This window comes from Kogia breviceps, chromosome 4, assembly GCF_026419965.1.
Source record: "Kogia breviceps isolate mKogBre1 chromosome 4, mKogBre1 haplotype 1, whole genome shotgun sequence".
Taxonomy (NCBI): domain Eukaryota; kingdom Metazoa; phylum Chordata; class Mammalia; order Artiodactyla; family Physeteridae; genus Kogia; species Kogia breviceps.
The window spans coordinates 130,440,265-130,462,937 of NC_081313.1; the positions used below are offsets into that span (position 1 = coordinate 130,440,265).

A 22,673-nucleotide genomic window follows, 5' to 3' on the forward strand; every position below is an offset into this window, starting at 1 on the left:
TCTTGTACTAGCATGGATTCAGAGAAGCTCTGAGTTCTAATTCCAGCTCTGTTAGTTGTGTGACCTTAGACACATCAGTTCACTTCTCTGGGGATCAGTTTCCTTAACTATTTCATGGAAAGAAGAACAGTTCTCATGAAGGGTATTGAGAAAAATGGTATGTTATGTCAGTGAGGGATGCTTTTGGCTTCAAGTAATAGCAGACCTGATTTACAGTGGATCAAGCAGTAAAGACTTTTAATTAGCTCACATAACAAGAAGTTTGGAGGTGAGTTTCCAAAGCTAGCACAAGGGCTCAACAATGTCATCAAGGAGCCCAGACTTTTCTCTCTTGGCAATCCACCATCTTTAGGGTGTTGGTTTTATTTCTTGCTTTCTGGAACAGTCATTTCAATGACCAGATCTCTGATGGAACCATCTTGACCATTCCTTATAGAAGCCCAGTTTTAGGGAGCTATTCTTGTTCTGCCTGACTAGTAGGAAGTCCCCTATATCCTTTTGTACCACTCTTTGCATGGATGAGGGAGCTTCTCTGTGAAGGAGTACCCTGGTCATGCTCAGAACCACTTCTAACACCATTGTCTTAGTCTGTTCAGGCTGCTGTAACAAAATACTACAGACTGAGTGGCTTAAACAACAGACATTTATTTCTTGCAGTTCTAGAGCCTGGAAAGTCCAAGATCAAGGTGTTGGCAGTTTCAGTTCTTGGTGAGGGCTCTCTTCCCGGCTTGCAGATGGCTACCTTCTTGCTGTGCCCTCACATGGCAGAGAAAGAGAGCTCTGGTGTCTCTCTCTCTTCTTATAAGGGCACTAATCCCATCACGGGGGTTCCACTCCCATGGCCTCACTTAAACCTAATTGCTTCACAAAGGCTCCACCTCTGAATGCCATCTCATTAGAGACTCAACATACAGATTTTGGGGGGACACACACATTCAGCCCGTGAGACTAATCTACTCTGTCTTCATTATATCCTGGGACCATGCACGGTGACTTTTGCAGCTTTGTCAAAGGCTATAGATTCCTGGACTTTCTCAGATGGTCTTTCTCTGCAGAAAATGCATTCCTCCCCATTGAATCTGCAGGCAGAAGATTTTCATTTTTAAACCAGTTGTCACAAGTGTTACTTATTTCGTTGTGTGCTTGTTGAATGCTGGTCTCATCCGCTAGCCTGTAAACCCTTTGAAGTCAGAGACCATGTCTGCTTTGTCCACTGTTCTATTCCAGAGCTTAGCACAGTGCCTGGCATATAGTTGGTGTTCAGTAGATATCTGTTGAGTGAGTGAATCAGAGTCTTCCACAGCCTGAGCTCTTGGTAGTATTTCTGCATGTATTTGTGGCTGGCTGTCACAGAATCTATGTTTGCTGAGTCCCAGTGACTTGTTTGCACAAGTCCTCTCCCTGACCAATAAGGACACTTATTTTAGAAGCCACTCCATAATCTCATGGTGGGTGGTGACAGATTCTATAGCAGATGCTGTTGACACTTGTTTTACAGCCACCTGGCTATCTGAGTTCACCTGCAGCTGAGGTCAACAGTATCAAGCACACTGACAGATTCCCACCTCCAGCTACCTGGGGGCTCTCTCTGGGGGGTGTTGATGCCTCTGGGGGAAAACATCCACCAGTTGGGGATGAGAGCAAATGGGTAAATGCTCCAGCCTCCCCATCCTCAAATGGACCTAGTCTGAGGATGTTGCACATGGATTCTGAAGAGTGCCCAGCAGGACTTAGCTCCATTTGTCTGAAGGCATAACTCACCCATCACTGCCTCTCCTCCCTTCCTTGTCCATCGCTCTGTGCAATTTTCTGAATATCTGTCTCGCTCCCCAGACCCTCTGATGTTGCTCTTCAGTGTGTCCCAGCACCTTACACATCATCTTTCGTGATCAGAGTAGGTTCTCAAGAACTATTTATTGAATGAGGAAATCTTTGTAAAGTGTGAAGTATCAGACACAAGCATGATGGAATTGAGGCAAAGATAAAGCAGCTCCCCGATGACTTAGGAATAGCGTCAGATTAGTTCATGCGAACTTCTTTGAGGTCAAAGGTCTTGAAGATCCCATCCCTTGAGCACTTCCCGTGCCCCCTCTCTGTCATTTGGCCCTTGCTTTCTGCTACCTTGGGCTGTTCAGAATTTGCAGTGACAACCAGCAGGGGCTTCCCACAGCTGTCCCCTGTCCTCCTGCATGGCATTGATGGGGTGTACCATTGAGGGAGTGGGTTCAGTGTACATTTTAGAATCATGGCAATCATTTACAGTCACGTAACCGACACAGGGCTGTTTAAATGAACATGTCCACTGAGGAAGGTGGGGTCATGAGTCATCACAGCAGGAACATCAACTGGGAATCAGGAAACCTGATTCACTGGTCCTAGGACCTGGGCAAGTTATTTAATAAGAATAATACAGTGGGGCTTCCCTAGTGGCACAGTGGTTGAGAGTCCGCCTGCTGATGCAGGGGATGCGGGTTCGTGCCCTGGTCCGGGAAGATCCACATGCCACGGAGCGGCTGGGCCCGTGAGCCATGACCGCTGAGCCTGCGCGTCCGGAGCCTGTGCTCCTCAACGGGAGAGGCCACAGCAGTGAGAGGCCTGCGTACCGCAAAAAAAAAAAAAAAAAAAAAAAAAAAAAATACAGCAATATCCACAACAGCCACTAGCATCTATTGAGCACTGACTGTGTGCCAGGCACTGCATTTGGCACTGGCATGTGTTATCTAGCTGAACTCTCACAGCAACCCCGTGAAACACATACTGTTCCTATTCCCATTTTGCAGAAAAGAACCCCAACAAGATTCAGAGAAGCAAAGGGGCATCCTGCAGTCCTGCAGCTCGTGAGTGGCAGCGCCAGCTTTTCCCTCCGGATTTGCGCATCTTGGATTTCTTAATCACAGCAGTATCCCCCTGGGGGCCTCTGTTTCCTCTTCCATAAAGGGGAGGATGGCGCTAATCACTTAGGAGCTCCAGGCCCCTGTGATTTTGCAGCAGAATCTCTATCTTAGAAGACAGTAGCAAGTTGGTTAGGCACTGAACTTTAAAGTGAAATTAACTCACTTCTGAAACATTAAAAAGAAAGAAAGAAAGAAAAGAAAACAGACAGGAGGATGTTGCAGCATTGGCCACTACAACAAGAATAACAGTTAAAATGGAAACTGCAATGAGATATCATCTCACATCCATCAGGATGGAAACTATAAAAAACAAACAGATAAATAAACAAACAAAACCTGGAAAACAACAAGTGTTAATGAGGATGTGGAGAAGTTGGGACACTTGAGCATTGCTGGGGAATGTAAAATGATATAGCTGCTGTGGAAAATAGTATGGCAATTCCTCAAAAATTTAAGAATAGAATTACCATAGGATCCAGCAATCACACTTCTCAGTATGCATCCAAAAATACTAAAAAAGAGATATTAGCACCCTCATGTTCACTGCAGCACTATTCACAAAAGCCATGATATGGAAGTAACCTAAATGTCCATGAATAGATGAATATATAAAGAAAATGTAGTATAGGGACTTCCCTGGTGGTCCAGTGATTAAGACTGCTTCCACTGCAGGGGGCACAGGTTCAATCCCTGGTCAGGGAACTAAGATCCTGCATACCATGTGGCTAAAAAAGAAAAAAAAATGTAGTATATACATAAAATGGAATATTATTTTGCATTTAAAAAGATGGAAATTCTGACACGTGCTACAACATGGTTGAAACTTGAGGACATGATGGATGCTAAGTGAAATAGACCAGTCACAAACAGACAAATACTGTATGATTCCACTTATATGAAGTACCTAAAGTAGTCAAATTCATAGAAACAAAAAGTAGAATGGTGGTTGCCAGAGGCTGGGGGTGGGGGAGGAATGATTGCTTAATGGGTACAGAATTTCAGTTTTGCAAGATAAAAACATGAGACTGATTATACAACAGTGTGAATACACTTCAAACTCCTGAGCTGTATGTACACTTATAAATGGTTAAGATGGTAAATTTTATGTTATGGGTATTTTATCACAATTTTAAAAAAGAGTTTAAAAAAAAAAGGAAATGACAGTAAAGTCTGTGACTTCAGAGAGGTTACTACTGCCAGTCCAGAGAGCCACAAACCTGGCACATCAGGAGCTTGACTGCAGGGGAAAGTGGGTCTTATCTTGGAAGCTCTCCGAGGGAGCCCTTGGTTGAGTCAGTGGCCCAATCAGCTGTGACAGCTGAGCAGGGGAGCACTCAAGGGCCAAGGCCACGCTCATGCCTTACATGAGCCCTGTGACATCTGCACTGCCCGTATCATTTCAGGAACTCGAGGACTCCAAGTGGGGAGCCCTGACAGCTGGGTTGGGGGGTGGCCGGAAGGGGAAGACGTTCTTCACATGGCCCTCAATCAGCAGCCGATGGCATTTGGCCTGATGCATGCATTTGTGGCATTGCTCTGGAATGCATTTAAGGGGAAAGGACCCTCTGTGACAAAATAGTTCTTTGTTGTTTTGGAAGGGGGGATGGTTTGATTTGTTTTTAACTCTAAAGTTCATAAATATCCAATTCAACTCTGTCATATCCCTGAATCCTGGGGGAGGTGGGGAAATGAGGTGGTGACATGCTCAATTTTTTTTTTTTCTCCAAGAAAAAAATGAAGGGTTAACCACTTGCTGAGAAAATAATAAATACATGCATAAATAAATACATGCTATGCAGTATTCCTGACTAACAGTGATGGACTTTGCCACACTCAAATGTTTGGAGTCACCAGCTCAACAATGATGGAGGCCAGCAACAGAAATTCCAGTGGAGGAGCATGAAAATTCTATGCCTTTTCTTCGCATTAAATTTAGACCTTGAAGATAAAAGGATGGAGAGAAGCAACTGCACAGGGCAGCTAACAAAGGGAGTGTCTCAATTAAGACCCTGTCTGTGGGGGAGGGAAAGAACCCAACTCCACTGGCTGAAGAAACAAAAAGAAATTTATGGGCTCATATATCTGAGATGCTCAGGATACTTTGACTTCAGGCACAGCTGGATCCAGGTGCTCACACAAAGTATTTCTACATCTGTCTCTTTCCATCTTTTAGCCCTGGTTTTCCTTTGTGTTTGCTTCATTCTTGGGCAATCTGACTGTGTGTGGTGCTCCAGCGGATCCAGGCTCAAATCTTACCAGAAAGAGAGTTTCTCCTCCCTAATACTTCCTGCAAAAGCCCCCTGGTTGCCTGTTTTCGGTCTGGCCTGGGTTATGTGCCCACCCTTGACCCACTCACTGTGGCCAGGATAATGGAATGTGCTGAATGGCTATGCTAGGACCATGAACCCACACCTAGAGTCAGAGAGCAGGGGAGCCTTCCTACACCACAGGGCTGATAGTAAAGGTACAGCAGCTCCCCACAGGGTGTCTGCGCCTGCTGCCAGAGGAAGGAGAAAGGGATGTGGGACAGGCAAACACAATTGTTCATCACATGGGGCATGTGAAGAAAAGCAGAAGCCAGGTTCCATCCAGTATTCTTTTGATTTCCTTGGTCCATCATCATTGCAGAGTGCTGGGGGCTATTGATGGAGTGGCTGCTCTTCTCTCTTCTCTTCTGCAAGGTTTGTAGTTGCATCTTTGTAAAAAATATTTATCATCCTTTAATTTTTTCCTGGCTTTGTTGAGATATAACTGACATATAACATTGTGTAAGTTTGAGGTATACAATGTAATGATAGGATATGTGTATATATATATGCGGTGAAGTGATTACCACAATAAGGTTAGTTAACACATCCATCACTGCATATAGGCACAATTTGTGTGTGTGTGGGGGTGGGTGGGTGGGTGTGTGGTGAGAACTTTTAAAATCTAATCTCTTAGCAACTTTCAAATATACAATATAATAGTATTTTAACTATAGTCACCATGCTGTATGTAAGATCCCTAGAACTTATTCATCTTATAACCGGAAATCTGTACCCTTCAACCACCTTCACCCATTCCATGTCCCTGCACCCCATTCCTTTGACCCTGTTCTCTGTTTCTATGAGTGTGGTTTTCTTAGATTGCACATATAAGTGATATCATACAGTATTTGTCTTTCTCTGGCTGATCTATTTCTCTTAGCATAATGCCCTCAAGGTTCATCCATGTTGTTTCAAAAGTCAGGATTGCCTTCTATTTTTAAAGCTGAATAATATTAATAATAATACAATACATACACACACATATACACATACATATGTGTGTGTGTATATATATATATATATATAAACATTTTATTTATCTATTTATCTGTTGATGGACACATAGGTTGTTTCCAGTTCTTGGCTATTTGTAAATAATGCTGCACTGAATATGGGGGTGCAGATATTTCTTTGAGATAGTGTTTCATTTCTTTTGGATATATACCCAGAAGTGGGATTGCTGGATCATATGGCAGCTCTATTTTTAATTTTTTTGAGGAACCTCCATGCTGTTCTCCATAGTGGCTGCACCAATTTACATTCCCATCAACAGTGTAGGAGGGTTCCCATTTCTCCACACCCTCTCCAGCATTTGTCATCTCTTGTCTTTTTGCTGATAGCCATTCTAACAGGTGTGAGGTGATATCTCATTGTGGTTTTGATTTGCATTTCTCTGGTGACCAGCGTTGAGCATCTTTTCACGTGCCTGTCGGCCATTTGAATGTCTTCTTTGGGAAAATATCTGTTCAGGTCCTTGGTCCATTTTTAAATTGGGTTATTTGTTTTTATTTTTGGTATCGAATTGTATGATCTCCTTGCATAGTTTGGATATTAACCCCTTATCAGATATGTGGTTTGCAAATATTTCCTCCGATTCTATTGGTTGCCTTTTCATTTTGTTGATTGCAGCCATGTCTTGATTTGGGACAATCAGGAACCTTGTGGTCAGGATGCCAGTAATGGTGTTTCTGGGCAATGGCAGTTCTGCTTTGCATTTTGCTGTGTTCAAACAACTTCAAATATTTACTTTCTTGCTCACGGACCTGGGGTTGACTGTGTCCTGGTTGGGACTGGTTGGGCTTGGCTCTGAGCTGCAGGTTGGGTCCAAGTCTCTTTGGACTGGTGGCTACTTGGGGCCTACCTTTCTCCTGGAGGATCATGCAAGTGTCAAGGACATACAAAACTGTGTGAGCCTGGAAGAGTTCACCTCACGTCTGCTAATATTCCTTTGGCCAAAGCAAAGCAAACCAAGCCCAGTGTCGGTGCAGTGGGAGTGCATCCTCCGCATTTCCTGCTTTTCAAGGCCACTTGACAGAGGGAAGAGAGAAGAAATGGGAAGAGCCGTCCAATCCGCCATGTGCCTTCTTTGTGAGACCTCATCCGTATCAGGCTTCTCACACAGAAACAGCTTCGTGATTCATCCAGTCTTTCAGATAAGGGACATGCTTTTTGCAAGAACTTGAGTTTCCTCCTTGAGATCAAAATCAAGGTTGAGATATGTACCCTGAACCCGCTCAAGTATTGTTCTACAGAGTGTGTAAGAGGATGGTCTCCATATTACCTGTCTAGACTCCCCTGCTGGACAACGGAGTCATCGGGTCATCAGGACAAGGGTCCGGCTGAGCGCAGGGCCAGGAGAGACCCGACCAGATGGCTGCAGGGCCTGGGGCTGAAAGTGAACTGGAAGACCCACCCTGACAGCCAGGCGGCCAGTCTGGCTAATGTGCCCATCCAGAGGGCTAAGCAGAATGAAATCAAATCAGGGCAAATGGACGGAGCCCAGGGGACCAAGCCAAAGCAACAGAGTGCTGGACAGATTGCAGGGTGGGAGCTCAAGAAAGTTCTCGAACAATAGGAATTCTCAGCCTGAGAGGGAAGGAAGTATTACGATCTGGAACATGAGTTACTCCTTCACTGCTTTTCACTCCAAGGAGGAAACAGTAGCTGGACAGTCAGTTTTCCTTCTCATTCCTGCTTTGGCAAATTTCTTAAAACTGCTTAAGAATATCGATATGGGTAATTATTTGCATGACTTCCCAGTGCTGGTGTGAGGAGCTCATAATAGAAACACTTGCAAAGAAACATAGTGTGAGAGTTACTTTTCTTTTTAGGTCCTGGAGTAAACTGAGTATTTTACAAGATGAATGGTTTGCTACTGAAGTCATCTTCCCAGCTGTTCTGATATTTTTTCTTATAATTAACTTTCGTAACGCAGAAGTTGGTTTGTTACATTTGAGTAACTGGAGGCCCAGAGTGTCAACTGAAACTGCAGAAAAAAGACACGCAGTTACTGTAAATGGGTATTTCTCTTGTGACAGAGCTGTTCTGCTTAGTTCTCTTATATAGCAAGGGTCTGGGGGGCAGGGGACAGGGAACAGCAACGGAGGAGGTGGAGGGAGGACGGGGAGGGCTCTCGGAGGGCAGAGAACGAGTTTCTCCTATAGCGAATGCAGGGCTTTCTGCACAACTGAGCATCCACAGAGGGAAAGGATCACATTTCTGGATCCGGTGTGAGTGAAGAAGCAGAAAGCCTTTACTTTCCTGTACAATTGGAGGTTGATATTGGTACCAGATGGAAGATAACCAATTTATTATTATCATTTAATAATAATAATACCAAGATCTATGAGGAACTTACTGTGCACCATGCAGTGAATGCTTTAATTTATTCAAAATAACCCAGTATAATAGGTATTATTATTATTCCCATTTTACAGATGAGAAAACCATGGATGAAGCGGTGAAATAAGCTGCTCAGGGTTACTCATCCAGTAAGTGGTAGAGCAGGAATCCAAATCCAGCTTGCACTGAAGCTCATGGTGATTTGTCCAGTATAAGCTCCTAGCATGACATGGTTGTAAAAGCCACAGGTGGGGCTTAGCCAGAGTTCCTAGACACCCAGTCTATCAACACAGGGCTCCCCTACATAGATTAGCTCCCCAAAGTGCTGAGTGCTGGGGAGGGCAGGCTGTCCAGAAAAGGCCCAGGGATCCGGCCTTTGGAGGACCAGGGGAAGGGGCTGGACTTTCTAAGCAGGAAAGGAGAAGGACCTTGACATACACATGGTGGTTGCCCCTCCAACATCCATGTACCCTTCTCCCACTATGTAACAGCAGTGGGGGGTTGGCAGATTGACCCACAGCTTGGATGGGCCCTGGTTGATCCATAGCTAAGCCAATCAGGAAAGTCCCATCCCTTTGCCTCTGTGACTGGTTCAGAGATGGGCCGATCGAAGACATTTCAGGCCAATGAGATGGAAGGTGGAAGGTTTTAGTAGGGGTGTCTAGGAAAGTCATTCTGAACTTTAATGAGGGGGTTCAGGAAGGGTCCCTCTCTCTGTCCACCCCGCTCCCCCCACCAACAGTAGGCAAAAAGCAGGTAGTCTTGCTGGTTATTGGCAGCCATCCTGTGACCACAAGTGCAGCCAGCCTTGGGAGATGGCCAGGGCGCTAGATCAATTGCCCTTCCACACAGCAAGCCCACCCTAATTTAGGTCTGTCTTTCAGATAAGTCTATAAATCTCCTTATTGTTTCATCCCTTTTGAGCTGGGTTTTCTTTCTCTTGAAGCTAACAACCTTTTAACTGGCAGAACCTGGTCTATAAAAGGAAGATTAACTTTATTTCCTTATCTCCAAGAAAGCAGAATTAGAACTTGGGGGAACTAGATATCTTCCTTGAGTTAAGGAGCTACCTTGTAGTGAGTGCTCCAGCATTTGAAACATCCAAGCTAAAGCTGGGGAACAGCAAGGAGATTTCTAAAGGGGAGGAGAGACACTGCTGCTGGCATCCCCCCCCCACCCCCCGACCAGGGTCGGGACTCTCAGACCACTTAAAAGTGGGAGCAAGGGGCTTCCCTGGTGGCGCAGTGGTTGAGAGTCCGCCTGTCGTTGCAGGGAACATGGGTTCGTGCCCCGGTCCGGGAGGATCCCACATGCCGCGGAGCGGCTGGGCCCGTGAACCACGGCCGCTGAGCCTGCGCGTCCGGAGCCTGTGCTCCGCAACGGGAGAGGCCACAGCAGTGAGAGGCCCGCGTACCGCAAAAAAAAAATAAAAGGTGGGAGCAGGATTCTGAGGCAGGGGACTGAGGCTGAATGTCCCTCCCTGCTGCTGGATAGCTTCTCAAAAGAAAACCAGGGCATCTATTTAGTTTTTCTTGTACTGTCATGGCCTCAAAAGAGGCTAAGATTGTTGAAATCATTCTTCCCATATCTCTCACATTTTAAGAAGGCAAGTCAAATTGGTGCTAATTTAATGTGTATTATAGCTGACACATGGGCTTTAAGTCAAGTTGGTGGTGCAGTTCCATTGTACTTTATAGTAAGATGGGACCTTTCATATAATTAATGTGATTGATGAAGCAATGCCCATTTACCAGGCAGGCCACGTAAATTCTTAGCACAGTAAAATATTATAAAGGTTTATGGTTGCGATATCTTTGCTCTCCTGATGTACTCAGAATCATATTTATGACTTAATTATTGTGAAGTTCAGGGTTAGGAATGCTTCCTAACCTTGACATGGCAGTATTGTTCTTGCAGGGGAGAGAGAAGTCCATCTGCTTTAGTTGTTCTTCTGATTCATAAACATGTCGCCTGTTCTAGGTTCCTTTCACAATCCCTTCTGGATCTGTCCTTTATGAATTTATTTAAACATTTAGAAAGCATTGACTGTCTCCCGTGTATATTACATGCTTGCTATGACAAGCTGCGCTGTCTACTACTTATCCTAAACTTGAATTTCCTGAGCTGCTAGCATCTTCAGCACTCTCCCCTTGGACTAGTCTCACAGATTATGGCAAGCGTAGTGCTTGGTCACTGTCAGCAGTGGCCTTCTTCCCTTCCCGCCTAATGTCATCTTAACTTAGTTTTGTGTAAGTGGCTCATTTACTCTGACCCGCTGAGTCTCAAAGCAGATTGACGGTGCCAGTGGACTTTGCTAAATGAGGATGGAATTAAGCCTAGACCATGGAATATATTGGTGCTACTTTGGCAGCATTTCGCATGGTGAAATGAAGGGAGAACTTGACTCCTGGCTGCCTTGCCCACTTTGTGACTCTAGGCAGGAAGATGAGTGAAAGAAAGGCCATATGGCAGGAAATATTTTCCTGTTGTTACTGAGTCAAGAAGGACACAGCGTAGACAGTGGGGTTCCTTATTTGAGTCAGTAGAAGCAGATTTTTAGTTCCCAAATCAAATGGCTAGTCCTCAAATGTCAGGCTCTTTTGCTTATTTTGTGACCTGGAAGATGAGGACGGGCCAGGGAGAACCAGGGCATGTTCTCAAGAGTCTGGGATAATAAGCACCATTTTCTTGAATGATCTCTGCTTCATGTAGAATGAGTCCATTGAATTAGAGGCCTCCTGAATCTCCTATTAGCTGCCCTGAAGCAGGCATGTTTGCCCTTATCTTAGTTCAAAGTTGCAGATGGATGCCTTCAGTCTCTTCTTGCCCAGTACCAACAGGTGACCATAAAAACTGCTTAAGGTTTGCTTGTGGGCCACCAGCCGCATAACTCTGCATGCTTGGCTCTGCACTGAACCAGCCATTCCTATTATGCATCTTAGGAAAAGGAGACTTTTAACAATTTGAATGCTTGTTCCTGGCCAGGGCACTTGGTAGTAGAGAATCAGAGGAATTAAGGACTTCAGCAGCATGCCTCAGTTCCAGCTTCTGCTCTCCAGCCAACAGGAGCCACTGAGCTTTTTTTTTTTTTTTTTTTTTTTTTTTTTGCAGTACGCGGCCTCTCACTGTTGTGGCCTCTCCCGTTGCGGAGCACAGGCTCCGGACGCGCAGGCTCAGCGGCCATGGCTCACGGGCCCAGCCGCTTCACGGCATGTGGGATCTTCCCGGACCGGGGCACAAACCCGCGTCCCCAGCATCGGCAGGCAGACTCTCTGCCACTGCGCATTTTTGTGAATGCTCCTCTTTCTCTCTGACTGTTTGATAAGGTGGTCCTAATTAAGGCCAGAGTTTGGCCATACGTTCCTCTCTCTCGTGCTCCTAGCCACCTTGCAGGGTCTGTGTCATCCCTTCTACTGGATGGATGGGGGAACTCATGCCCCAAGGAGGAAGGCCCCTTGCCTGGAGTTCTTTTGAGATGGCAGAAGTGGGATTCCTACCCAACGCTGAAGTGCCACAGCACTGTCTATTGATTTGCTTATGTCTAATTGGAGGAGCTCTTCAAAAAAGATTGGAAGAAGTTTGCTCTAAAGTTCCTTGCCCATGCCAGCTGGCTTGGCTTTTCATTTCATTTTCTGTTGCTTCTATAAAGACCGGACACACACCCTCATCCTCTACCCATATAAGGCTCCCTCAGCAGAGCAGAGAGCAGTGGGCTGCCAGGTCCCAAGAAGGTGAGTGGGGGATCACTGAACCTCATTTAGTGAAGGGCCTTGGAGGTGAGACTGAAGAGAATGTGGTGGTCTATATTGTCTCAGGAAGCATTGAATTTAATTCTATTACTTCTTCAGGTGTGAAAATAATCTTCATGTCCTTCCTTTTTCTGCCTCTCTTTCTTCCTCTAACCTTCCTTGTGTTTATTGGCCTATTTTATTGATACTTTATCACAATTTCCCTATGGTTTTAATGATCATTTTTTATTTGTTCTCTTGTAAATGATCAGTTTGTGTTTTCCAGCAACAATTCTAAGCCTGGATCAGTAACAAAGAAAGGTGTCGCTGTTTTAAAGACTGCCCTCACTTTATGTCTCTGGCCTCCTTATTGCCCAGAAACTAGGCATTCTGGAAAATATTCTCCTCACAGGATCTTCTTCCCATCTCATCTACGGGCATTGCTGGGTTTTCTCTCCTCATACCTTTTTCATTAGCACCAAATTTCCCTGTTCCTTGGCTCATAATGGTGCACCAGGGAGCTCCCTCACCACTAAATGAGATTCTACCCATGCTTGAAAGCCCATCTCTAATGCTGCTGCCTCTGTGAGGCCCACCTGGAATTACCCCCAACTAGACATAGCCTCTCACGTCCTCACAGCTGTCAGCACTGCTATTCTATCTTTAATCATTGTTTTTTTTTTCTTTAAAACAGATCCTTTCCCTATTTCCATATTTTCCTAGTTGTAAAAGTAATTCATACCCATCACAGGAAAAAGGGACGTGCAGAAAGCCACAAAGAAGAAAATAAGAATTAACTGAGGTAACAATAAGCTCTAGCATTTGGGAAAGTTGATATGTAGGCTCCCTTCTAAGCTCTTTATATGTATTAATCCAGCTCATTCTCACAACCTCTCCTCAAGTGTGACATTATTACCATCCTGATTTTACATGTGAGGAATGACATTTGAGGTGGTCAAAAAGTGTCTCAGATGTCAGCTGGGACCTGTGTGACAAGGTCGTGTTGAACTTGCTGACCCAGTTCTGTGGCCATGTGAGCTGGGGAGTTCTGGGCTGAGTCACTGGGCTTCTCCTGCCATGGGACTCTTGTGTCCCTGAGTCCTGAATGGGCATCCACTCCTCCCTTTTGGATGCTGGCTGTCAGGAGAGTCTGACTTTCACGTGCCACCTCTGTGCTTCTCTTTCCTTCCACTTCCTCATATGCGACCTCTCCTTGGGTCAGACAGAGGCTGCCACACTTCAGGAGAAGCTGGGTTTTAATTGTGAGAATAAAAAGTGGAAGTAATAATACCCCAAAGCTTTTAAGTTTAATTCAGTCCCATTTGTTTATTTTTTTCTTTTATTTCCTTTACTTTAAGAGATGGATCAAAAAAAATATTGCTGCTATTTATGTCCAAGAGTGTTCCGCCTGTGTTATCCTGTAGGCATTTCATAGTTATCTGTTCTTACATTTAGGTCTTTAATCCATTTTAAGTTAATTTTTGTGTATGGTGTTACAGAATGTTCTACTTTCACTCTTTTACATGTAGTTGTCCAATTTTCCCAGCACCACTTATTGAAGAGACTGTCTTTTCTCCATTGTATGTTCTTGACTCTTTTGTCATAGATTAATTGACCGTAAGTATGTGGGTTTATTTCTGGGCTTTCTATACTGTTTCACTGATTTGTGTTTTTGTGCCATTACCATACTGTTTTGATGACTATAGCTTTGTAGTATAGTCTGAAGTCAGGGTCCATGATTCTTCCAGCTCTGTTCTTCTTTCTCAAGATTGTTTTGGCTACTTGGGACCTTTTGTGTTTCCAAACAAGTTTTAAAATTATTTGCTTTCCACATGCCACACCCTGTTCTGGGAGCCATATGTCTATGAATTCATTGACTCCTTACATGATAATTTCCACTAGGACCTCCAGGTTACAGAAGAAGGGATTCAGCACAGACAGGTTAAGAAACCAAACTGAGTTACATAGCTAGAATGTGGTGAGATTCAAGCTCGGGTGGGCTGCTTCCCAAACCCAATTTTAACTACTTGCTCTCCAGCTTGAATCCATGTCCAGTGGTGAGACAACCAAAATGGGCCTTTGTGAATCAAGAGTGGGGGCCTGAGGGGAACAGGCACAATTTCTCTGTAACATAGGATTAGAATGAATATCAAGGAAAAGCCTCAGGGCCTCTCTCCACCCTAGACCACAGGAGGGTCCTTGGGCTGGAGGGCAAATGTAGGAAAGAGTTGTATGGGGTGAGCATGACACAGAGAGACCTGGATGGGGTCCAAGATTGAATAGACTCTTAAGATGTACTACTTTTTTTTTTTTTTACTTAGTCTTATTTTTAAAAGAAAACTTCAGAGACTTGAAGAACTAGTTATATTCTTCTATGGAGAAAATAAATATCAATTTAAATAAAATAATAAAAACAAAGAACTTTCATTTTTGCATTCCACCTGTGGGATCTGTCTCTCATTTTGTAGATACAGTTGTAATTGAACCTCTCAATGGCACAGATGAGAAAACTGAGGCCTGGTGACATGCTCAAGGCCACCTAGCCAGCCAATGACTGAGCTTGGACTCAAGCCCAGTTTGTCTGAATTATTCATGCATGTGGGTGACCTTCTATCCATCCATTCATGTGGACCCACAAAAATGTTTGGAGTGTGAGCCCAGCTCCAGGTGTTGTGGCAGATGCAGAGAATACAATGGAGTGCCTGTTCTGGGGACTTGGATCTAGTGGGGAGACAGTGTTCTAACAAGCCATCTTGGTGTTGAGCTGTGTGGCAGGGCTGCGATAGAAACAGGTGCAAAGGATCATGGGAGACAGGAGCTCAGGGTCTGGGACTGTGCAACTGGATCCCGGTGCCACCCCTTATCCAGGGCTAAGGAAATGCCACTCTCCCAGCAATTAAATGACACTCAGTCACCAAATTTCCTCCCCCTAAATTTCATCATGTGGCATAGTATAGTGGTTAAGAAAGGGCACCATCTCTAGTATCCCTCAGACTTGAGTTCAAATCCCAGGTGTGCGAACCACTGGCTCTGTGACATAGGCGTGTTCTGTCACCTCTCAGTTCCTTCTGTAAACAAGGTTGGCAGGACCCACTTGGATCTTAGGGATGTGGGAAGAGATGAAGTCATACACATACAGCACTGAACAGTGCCTGACCCATAATATACTCAAGAAATGAGAGCTATGATATATTATTCTAGATGGATTGTTGCCTGAATGCCTGCCATATCCCTTCCTCACACCAAATCATAGGCAAGTTTTTCCTCTTCCCACCAATCTATCTGATAGGACAGAGCCCTGGTGTGTGTGTGTGTGTGTCTTTTAAATAGCCTTCCTCCTGGCCTAGGACCCTCTGGCCAGAGTTCTGTGCACATCCTTTGTCAAAGCACTCACTTCTCTTGTGTATGCAGATGAGAAGTTGATCCTTAAACACAACCTGGGGTGACTCCTATGAACACAAGTCAGCCTAAAAACATGGTGGCCCCATGGTTTGGGTCTGGCAACTGGGAGTTAGCCCGAGTCTCTCTGACTTCATTTCTGGAGGCAAATGTAACTCCAACCTAAGTTGGGCAGTGAGGAAATTCTCATGTTTCCAACACTTTCAACAATGCCCCATTATACCTGGTGACTCACGAATAGGCCTGTGTCCACGGAACAGCATGTGTCTCTCTGCAGTAAGTACAGTGCCTCGCTGTATGTTTGAACTAATTTCATAGGCTTGTCTCCACCACGGATGTTACTTGCCCTCCTTTCTGAAGGTTGCTGGAGGCTTGCTGCATCAGAGAAAGCCAGAAAAGGAAAGGGCTATGATTCTTTTCACTGGGCAACCCAGCACATTGGAGATAGTGCCTGGGAGAGAAACTTGGGTTCAAGCTGAATTAAAAGCAAAGTCTTGGGATCTTTGCAAAAAGCCACTTACCTTAGGTGGCAGGTCAAAGAAAACTCTCAGGTCACCCATCATTGTCACGGTTAATGCTGAAGCCTTTCTTTCCCTTGACAGGCAGGGGAAAGGGCAGCTGAATACTGAGACAGCTCCTTGGTCAGGGAGACACCACAGATTGTGTGCAGAGACAGCCGATTTGCCTCCTGTGTTGTCACGATCATCAACTTGGGCAATTTCACAGGGAACCGAGAACCCCAGGAACACAGACTCTATTTCTAACATTCCAAAGGGAGGGACATACTGCTGCCATCTACTCAGCCCCAGGGACACCCTGCCCTGTTGCTTTTACCTACTGCTTGGCACAAATGCCTTGGCTGTGCTAAGCTTCAGCCCCTTTTAAGGGTCTCATGAAATGAGTGGGCCCAGGGCCGGCCTTGCTTGTGCTGTTTCAGACTCTGCACAATTGCAGGTACCAGAGTGCTTACATGCCCTCTGCTGCCTGGTGAGCTCCCAGTCACCCACCAGTGGCCAGCAGAGACTGCAGTTTCCCCAGCAGGCCTTCTTGACTGCCTTGATCCCTGCATGAGTTTCCACCCTTTATTATAATCCTCAGAACGAGAATGAAAACTCCTTGGCGAGGTCTTTGCTTACAGCTCTGTCTCCTCAGCTACACAGTGGATTTTCTGAGGTCAGGGACCTCAACTGTCTCTCTCACTGTTGTGTTCTCAGCACACATGACATTTCCTGGCAGGTACAAGGCACTCAGTAAATGTTGGCTGGGATACCAAATGAAGAAATGAATGAATGAATGTCATCCTCAGGTAATATTCTGTATATGATGAGGCATATTAAGTTTCCAGGATATTGGAAACTCCTATAATGATCCATTCCAGTGTGTTACTATATTATCCAAATAGAAGGCTCCCTTTAAAAATCACACCTGTTATCATTCACCAATACCTTCACATGAAGGAGTTTACAGTATTTCAAGATACTTGACAAAATGCACTGAGCCTGGTACTGATTTGGTTTGGAAATAGGGGAGTATGCATATGTGTGAGGCAATGGGTGAGCAAGAAAGACCTGGAGTGAGGCTGTGGGATGTCATCTAAAAGGGCCCCTTGTGGGCATGACGCCTAGGAGAGTGTCCTTGAAAGGGACGAGGACTTGGAGAGGGAGGACAAAGGGCCAAGTGTTCCTATTAGCCCTGAGACCAAGCCTGGGGCTGGGGGAACCTTAGACCCAGAGGTGGGACAGGGGGCTCAGGTGAATTTCTCGCCCTTATGTTCTGGTTTCCTAGACAAGGGGTAATTCTCCAACTCACCTCCATTCATATGTTTATTCATTCATTGAACTAAACCACATTGACCATCTTCAATGCACGAAGGTTGTGTTCTAGGTGTTGAGGATACAGTGGAGAGTAAAATGGACAAATTTCCTGCCCTCATGGAGCTTACAGTCTAGCTGGAGAGAAACAGACACTAAGCAAATAAGTCTACTATGATACCAGATAACCATAATGTCCTGAGGAAAAATTCAATGGGGACAGGCAGTGACGAGCGATGGGGTTAGAGTTAGAAGTGCAGTCAGAGTGATGCCTTGAGGAGGGGACAGCAGGGTAGAGAATAAAGGAAGGGACCCCCTGACATCTGGCTGGTTATTGGTGGGAGGCAAAGAAACTGAATGCAAGTCCAACTCCTTTGCTTTTGGCAAGCATGTAGAATTGGGCCAAAGATGTTCTTTTTGGAAATAATTCTTTCATCTGAGCTGAACAAGGGCCTTGGACGGTTGTGCTGGGTGTCCCCCGCTTGGGGACACTGAGCCTCAGGTTGCTCCTTTGTGAAGTGGGGACAGCAATTAGATCTCCTTCACAGGCCTCTCTTGAAGGTTAAATGAGCCGATGTGTGTGAGAATAGCGCTCAGTGAATCGTGAGGGATGGAGTGTAATTTACATGTTCACCACTCATCAACCTTCAGGGCGTTCAAGCGCCACAAGCACTTGGCTGCCTGCTGATTCTAGGGAGCTGTTGGACACCCTCCTTCACACCCCCAAGTCCGATCCCGTGACCTCTGCCCAAGACTCCATTAGTGTTAGGGTCCTACAGTCTAGAGGTTAAAAGCGGTTCAAGGAGGGCTGGCCGGTTTTTGGCTGGCATTTGAGAGCATCGCAAAATCACTGACATTTGTCCTGATGTGTTGGTGTCTGTACCAGACCTGATGTTAAAGTTTTTTGACTCTCAGTCTAGCTGGAAGCATGGACTCTGCAGCTAGAGGGCTCAAGTTCAAATTCCAGCTCCGCTACTTACCAGCTTTATTAAAAATCATAGGCCTGTTGGGAGACAAATGTATTATGCAAAGGCACTTGAAGCCGCACCTAACATGTAGCCCTAAATAAGTGTTTGCTGTTCTTGTTGTTACTTTTTTTCCTCCCCCACTTCCACTGTGATTTCCTGTAGAGAAGAGGCCTGTTCTATTCATCTTTTGGTTCCCAATGGCTATGTCAGGCTTGGCATAGGGCAGGCACTCAATAAATGTTGGATGAGTACATGGATGGGTGGGTGGATGGATGGATGGATGGATGGATGGATGGATGGGTGGATGGATGGACGGGTAGATGAGCTACTGTTTAGTTCTCATAAGCTTTATGATCAAGGCCTTAAGGGTGAGGAAAGAAAATGTGGAGCGTGCTGATGGTACAGTTTGGAGAAGGGGCAGAGCACAGTGCACACTTCCCATTAAACCCCCTTTCCTGCAGAAATGCCTGAGGAGTGAGGGGAGAGGGGACCTGGCTCATCTCATCTGGGTTCCACAGCTGCCCACTGTGGGCTCTGTGCCATGCATGTTACAACACTACCCACCTCTTACTCCTCACTGCCACCCTAGGAGGCATACTATTATTGGCTCCATTTTACAGATGAGGACGCTGAGGTTTGGAGAAATGAAGTGACTTTCTTAACCCAGGACTGCTAATTCCAGAACCTTCATCCTCAACCCTTTTGTTCCACTGTTGGGTCTGTTACTCAGCCGCATGATTCACAGTTTTGCTACATAGCACTGGCCAAGGGCTTATTCTTTGGAAACCCTTCTTTCATCTGAGGTGAACAGGGACCTTTGACAGGTGAACATGCCAGCCCTGAGTGCTGGGCATTCTCACCTTGGGGTCTTTTACACCAGCTTGTTCTTGGGAAAATTCTATGATTTCTCCAGAGCAGTTTGGCTGAGTTCACTCCATTCACAGGCAATGATAAAGCTGGTATCTGGTAAAGCACACCCTGAATTCGGAAATGTAATTGTGGAATGTGACATTGAAAAAAAGAGGAGCTACCTCAGAGTGGAGAAAACACAGTGTTTATTGAGTGCTTACAACACACCAGCACTGTGTATACTTTCTCACTAGTCTTCATGTCAACTATGTGAAGAGCGATTTATCACCTTCATGTTTTGGGTATTGGGTCTCTGGCCTGCTCGAGTCATATAGTAAGCGTTCCTCCTGAGATTTGAACCCAGGTCTCTCAGGCTTCCAAACTCTCCCTTTTGCACTGATCTTCCCTGGGAATGTGCAACTGGCTGTGATGATGAGTGGGGTTTCCACAGATTCATAATTGTCTGTACTCACGGTAGAGTTAGAAGTCTAATCTAAATATGAGTAAGTTCACAACTGCTATGTTCTCCACCATCTGACAGCTATATCATTTACCCAGTCTCAGCGAATGCTGGGTTCTCCCCGCTCCACCCTCCAGCTTTCAGAGGAAATTTCATCACTAAAAAGAAATCCCAGTGGTATATACCCCAAAGAATCAAAAGCTGGGACTCCAAAAGATACTTGCACAGCCATCTTCATAGCAGCATTATTCTCATTAGCCAAAAGGTGGAAGTAGCCCAAGTGTCTATCAGTGAACGAATCGATAAGCAAAATGTGGTATATACATACAATGGAATATTATTCAGCCTTAATAGGGAAGGACATTCTGATACATGCCACAATACGGATGGGCCTTGAAGACATTATGCTACGTGAAATAAGCCAGACACAAAAGGGCAAATACTGTATGATTCCACTTATGTGAGGCAATTAGAGTAGTCAGATTCTTAGGGACAGAAAGGAGACTGGTGGTTGCCCCAGGCTGGAGGAAGAAATAGGGAGGGTTTTGTTTTGTTTTTAATGATAAATATGGTTTGTATACACTTTATTTTTTTAATTTTTATTTTATATTGGATTATAGTTGATTAACAATGTTATGTTAGTTTCAGGTGTACAGCAAAGTGATTTAGTTATACATACACATAATATTATTTTAACAAATAATACCATCCTCATGGGTGTGAGGTGATATCTTATGATTTTGATTTGCATTTCTCTGATAATTAGTGGTGTTAATATCTTTTCAGGTGCTTGCTTCCATTTGCATATTATTGCAGAATATCTATTCAAGTCCTTTGCCCATTTTTTAATCGACTTATTTAATTTTTTTGTTGAGTTGTAAGAGTTCTTTATATATTCTGGGTATTAACTCTCATTAGATATATGATTTGCAAATATGTTCTTCCATCCCTAGGTTGCCTTTTAACTCTGTTGATTATATCCTTTGATGTATAAATGTTTTTAAGTTTGATGTAGTCTTATTTATCTATTTTTGCTTTTGTTGCCTGTATTACTAAGAATTATAAGTTGTATTATCATGTTATGTATGGTACATATACATTATATATGCGAATTATGAAGTGTAATAATTAAATAATGCTGAATCTGTTACACTTTTAAACTGTAGTATTACCTCTTTAATTATCTTTGCACGTGGGCTTCCTTCTTTCCCTCCCTCCCTCCCTCCCTCCCTTCCTTCCTTCCCTCCTGCTCTCTTTCCTGACATGTTTATCAAACACCTACCATGTGCCACTTACTCTGCCAGACAATAGACATGATAACATGTGATCTGTGCCCCAATGTACCCCTATTTTCTTTCATTTTTACTATGTTTTATTAGTGTATACACACTCTCAGTTTTGCCTGATACTGATTTACTCTCTATTTTCTATGCTGATTTTTTTTTTCAGAGCAGAATGGACCAATTGCTTCGGCTTTAATTTCCGGTGCTTTACAAAGGCTGAGCTGAAGGCTGCACCACCAGAAGCTTGGTAAGCTTGGGTTACTGGCCTTGGCTGGTGGGACACTGGGAATTTCAAATGGGCAGAGCCCCAGGGAGTCAAGTGAGTGTTTTCACAGTTTTCTGTGTTTGGCATTGTAGGAATTTGCCTGGCCTGCTGGATGGAGAGAGTCTGACTCGATTCTGGGTGCTTGGAAAGAGAGTCAAAAGACTCTTTCCTTCCCTGAAATAGCCACGCATTTGTTTAAAGACTTGAAACCATTCTGATGCTGGAATTTCCCTCTGTGTTTATTTTCACATCTGGGTGATGGTCTTCTGCCACTGGAGGACTTTTAGTGAATCACTTCAGAGATTGCTTTTAATGTTTCCCAGATGAGAGGGGCTGGCATTTGTCTGTTTTCTGAGGCCTGACGGGGCAGGACTGACCGGGCTTCCCGACTGGCCTCCTGGAGCTGTTCCTTGGGAGAAGCGGACAGGCATTTCTTGTCTTTCTGGGAAACCTGCTCCTCTGAGCTCCTGATCCCCGGGCTCTCTTTCCACATGACGAGGGGGAAAGGTGGAATGGAATATAAATAAAAGAGATAGACTAGTTTTAACTGGTCCAAGATGTTACGGGCTGTGCTCTCAGTAGCCACTGGCAGCCGGCACCCCTCTGTGTTCCCAGGCTTTGGTTTGCGGTGTCACGGGCTCCAAGAGACAAGGCTGGTTGGGGTCGCTTCCAGAGGGCAGCCTGGGAAGCTCAGGAAGGTGTTGGCTCAGCTCAGGAGTCATTGGCTGCCAGGTGCCTTCTGATGGACGCCTGTTCCAAGGGCCCAGTGGTGGCCAGGGTCTTTATGACCACATCAGGTCCATGGTTCCCACTCACTGTTAGCCTGACAGACAGGCTCCGCTGCAGTCGCATTTCTGCTCCAAGTCCCTCTGTCACGCCCCCCTCCACCCCCCATACTCCATGTTCCAGCCACATCTCATACATTCTTTTGGGTGCTTTCCAGTTGTCCACACCCCAGAGCCCCCTGCACCCTGCTCTGCCCAGCTCTGAGCCCCAGCAGTCAGACCACTAGGGGTGCATCATCCAGGCCCCTCTGCCTCGCCCTCTGGCTTCCTGCTGGTGTGGGCCTATGGGGAGCCCCACAGGAGCTCTGGGGGTAGGGGAAGGAGAGAGAGAGATGGAGGGATTTATTCCCCTGGCTCCGTCCCTGTGAGGTCATCTCAGGCTGGCTGCGTGACTTAGAAGTCTCGCATCCTCTTAAGGTGGCCTTCTCTACATAGTTTTCTCTTTCTGCATCTGGGTAACTGCTGCCTTCCTTTCCTTCATCCTTTTGGGTCCAGGGGTGGTACAGCACCTGGAATCCCACACTACCTTTTGTGGTTTTCCTGTATCTTGTCCACACTTTTGTCAATAGTCTGTTTGCTA

At 45.2% G+C, this 22,673-nt stretch overlaps 1 long non-coding RNA gene across 1 annotated transcript in view; it reads left to right on the top strand.

Moving 5' to 3' along the window:
• The window catches only part of LOC131755290 (uncharacterized), a 189,969-nt gene that overhangs the window by 115,208 nt on the left and 52,088 nt on the right, over positions 1-22,673 (top strand). The window contains exon 3 of the long non-coding RNA XR_010840281.1: positions 21,215-21,290. This is a non-coding gene — a long non-coding RNA (uncharacterized lncRNA). The remainder of the gene's footprint in view (positions 1-21,214; positions 21,291-22,673) is intronic.